Source organism: Triticum dicoccoides, chromosome 5A (assembly GCF_002162155.2).
Source record: "Triticum dicoccoides isolate Atlit2015 ecotype Zavitan chromosome 5A, WEW_v2.0, whole genome shotgun sequence".
Taxonomy (NCBI): domain Eukaryota; kingdom Viridiplantae; phylum Streptophyta; class Magnoliopsida; order Poales; family Poaceae; genus Triticum; species Triticum dicoccoides.
This window is the reverse complement of record NC_041388.1, coordinates 100,823,391-100,827,218: the sequence shown is the minus strand read 5'-3', so window position 1 is coordinate 100,827,218 and position 3,828 is coordinate 100,823,391.

The following is a 3,828-nucleotide window of genomic DNA, read 5'->3' as shown; positions in this document are numbered from 1 at the left end:
AGGGCGGCCCGAGAGGCGGCGGCGGTGAGGCTGGGCGGCCTCGGGCGGCGGTCGTGAGGATGAGCGCGGCGTCGACGCCGGCAAGAGATGGCGGCGAAGTGGGGGGGACGGCGAAGTGGGGGAGACGGCGGCGAAGCGAGGGATCGATTTGGGGGAGAAGTGGTGGCCGGGGGGAAACTGTTTTTGCTTAAGTCAAAAGTAACGGTAGCGCATTACAGAAAAGGCGCTATAGCTAAGTTAGCTATTGCGCGTTTCAGAGAGCGCGCTACTGCTACGTCTTCATCATTTTTCCCTTTTTCATTTTTTTCTTTACATTTTATATTTTTCCTTTCTCCTTTTTCTATTTCTTTAATTTTCATTTACTTCTCTATTCGTTTTTCATTTCATTTTCTTTTCGTTAGCAGTAGCGATTTACACATAAATGCGCTACTATAAGTTTATTAGTGGTAGCGCGGTTTTTGGAAGATCGCTACTACTATGTGTAGCCCATCGGCTAAGTGATTGGAATTTTAGTAGTAGCAAGTTTTCGGTGAGACGCACTACTGATATATGTCCATCTGCAACGCGCTTATTTTGCACGCGCTACTGCTATCTAGCAGTTGCGTGCTCTTTTAACAAGCGCTACTGCTAAAGTTTTGTGTATAACGTTTTCCCTAGTAGTGTAAGATCATTGTGAGCATGCTTTATCAAGGCATAGCAGATTTTCTTCCTGAATAAATCTGTTGATATCTGTATATAATGCATATACTTGTTAATATATTTGATAAGATGTTTATTCCACATAATTCATCAATCAATTGTTTGTACCTTGCAGTTCCCGACTAGTTCCTTGCCATTGTGGCATTGCAAAACTCTAATAAAAAGTATCCACAGTCTTTCCTATGGAGTATAAAATGAATAATCAGTTTGTAATTCATTAAATAATGACAACATGATTAGGGTATGTATAGATTACATAAAGAAAAAATTAATATGCTATGTGTAGTTCTTACGTGTTCAGCTGAATCCCAACTATCTTGTAGTACGTCTTCATTTGTTCAATGTTTTGACTAGGAAAACAATTTGCTACACTAAATGTCTTCTGGTGATTCGATGTGTACAAAATATTAAATTGGCATTACTTACTTAATCTGAAAAATAAATTATTATTTACTTCAGATGTTATGTGAAGGAGAATATATGTAGAATAGAAAGCTCAGTAATCAGCAAAAATTAAATGTAAACACCATATTTTTTTAATAGAGTCTTGTAGTGTTCTTCTCCATCTTTGACAATGTTTTTTTATTCATAAACTTATAAAGCATTCTTGGTAAAGTTAATCAGAACTGCAATCCAATGGTTATCTTTACACATTGGCAAGAAAATCTGCATGCATCAATTTGATATGTTAGGCAGATAACTATACTCATTACATGAATACAACACATAATCATTGTATAAATAAAAAAGATTACTTGTTCAATTTCTTTCAAGGAATACTTAGCCAGCTTCTTCGCCAAATATTTATGATCACACTTCTTCAAACTCTTGGTTAATTCAATCTGGTTTGAGAAAAGGATTAGACATTATATATGAGAAATTTACAAAATAAATATTTGTGAAATCACACGAAAACTTACTATTAATGTTTGGTCTAAGATAATTTTGGCCCGTGAATGCCAATCTCGCATTATAGCATTGGAACAAAGCCACATCATATTGAGGCAGACCTTCCCATTTGGACGAACATCTTGCACAAATTCTCTTTTAGATACTGATGCAGGACCAATTATAAATTTTTGTTCCTCCATCTATCTCCCTTTGGTCCTTTCTTGTCATTCTCACACTAGTGCGTGTCGGTCCTAAACAAATGGTTTTTACCCCTTTCCGTGACGGCATTGGAACCGTCACCAAGTGAGTATGTGCCATAGGGTGTCCTTCCCACACAACCCAGAAATCATCGAGGATAGGCCCTCCTGGGACCCAGGCTGGGGCAGTGTGCGATCAGGCGAGGCATCGAAACCCAATCATTTTCGTAGGTATGTACATCTCACACGGTGAATCCCAAAAATCATTTCCGTAGGTATGTACATCCCACACGGTGAATCCCAGAAATCATTTCCTTAGGTATGTAAATCCCACATGGTGAATCCCAGAAATCATTTCCGTAGGTATGTACATCCCATACGGTGAATCCCAAAAACTCATTTCCGTTCATATGTATATCACACACAGTCAATCCGAGGAATACGTTTCCGTTCTTATGTACATCCCACACAGTCAATCCAGGGAAAACGTTTTATGTATACGCTCGTGTGTGAAAGGAGTAACTATCACACACGCTCTGCCTTGGTTAACTGTTTTCTTTCATTAACTACATCACACACGATTTGATGTAGAAAATTGTGTCGCATTGGGCTATCCATCGCAAGCGCTTTTACTGCTAGAACCGTTTGCAAAGGTCCATGACCGTCTGTTCTATTTTTATTTTTGCTTGAAATTTATTGTTCTAATTGGAAATTTTGAAATACGAAACGTGCAATTCAAATTCTCAGCACAATGGTTCAACAACGAATCCATAAATAAATTTGCCAGTACAATATGTTCAGTAATTACAGGATTAGGTAGCAATTAACTATGATGAACCCTGATGAAGCACAAGTATACGGGATCTATCATAGTCCTTTCTATAAGTAAGAGTGTCGAACCCAACGAGGAGGAGAAGGAAATGATAAGCGGTTTCCAGCAAGGTATTCTCTGCAAGTACTGAAATAAGTGGTAAGAGATAGTTTTGTGATAAGATAATTTGTAACAAGCAACAAGTAACAAAAGTAAATAAGGTGCAGCAAGCTGGCCCAATCCTTTTTGTAGAAAAGGACAAGCATGGACAAACTCTTATAAGATATAAAGCGCTCCCGAGGACACGTGGGAATATCGTCAAGCTAGTTTTCATCATGCTCATATGATTCGCGTTCGGTACTTTGATAATTTGGTATGTGGGTGGACCGGTGCTTGGGTACTGCCCTTACTTGGACAAGCATCCCACTTATGATTAACGTCTATTGCAAGCATCCGCAACTACAACAAAAGTATTAAGGTAAACCTAACCATTGCATGAAACATATGGATCCAAATCAGCCCCTTACGAAGCAACGCATAAACTAGGGTTTAAGCTTCTGTCACTCTAGCAACCTATCATCTACTGATTACTTCCCAATGCCTTCCTCTAGGCCCAAATAATGGTGAAGTTTCATGTAGTCGACATTCACATAACACCACTAGAGGAGAGACAACATACATCTCATCAAAATATCGAACGAATACCAAATTCACATGACTACTAATAGCAAGACTTCTCCCATGTCCTCAGGAACAAAAGTAACTACTCACAAAGCATAAACATGTTCATAATCAGAGGGGTGTTAATATGCATATAGGATCTGAACATATGATCTTCCACCAATTAAACCAACTAGCATCAACTACAAGGAGTAATTAACACTACTAGCAACCTACTAGCACCAATCCTGGACTTGGAGACAAGAATTGGATACAAGAGATGAACTAGGGTTTTGAGATGAGATGGTGCTGATGAAGATGTTGATGGAGATTGCCCTCTCCCGATGAGAGGAGCGTTGGTGATGACGATGGCGATGATTTCCTCCTCCGGGAGGGAAGTTTCCCCGGCAGAGCAGCTACGCCAGAGCCCTATATTGGTTCCGCCAAGGTTCCTCCTCGTGGTGGTGGAGTTTCGTCCAAGAAGATGGCTTATGATCTTTTCCCATTGACAGACTCCATATAGCAGAATATGGTCACCGGAGGGCCACTAGGGGGCCCACGAGGTAGGGT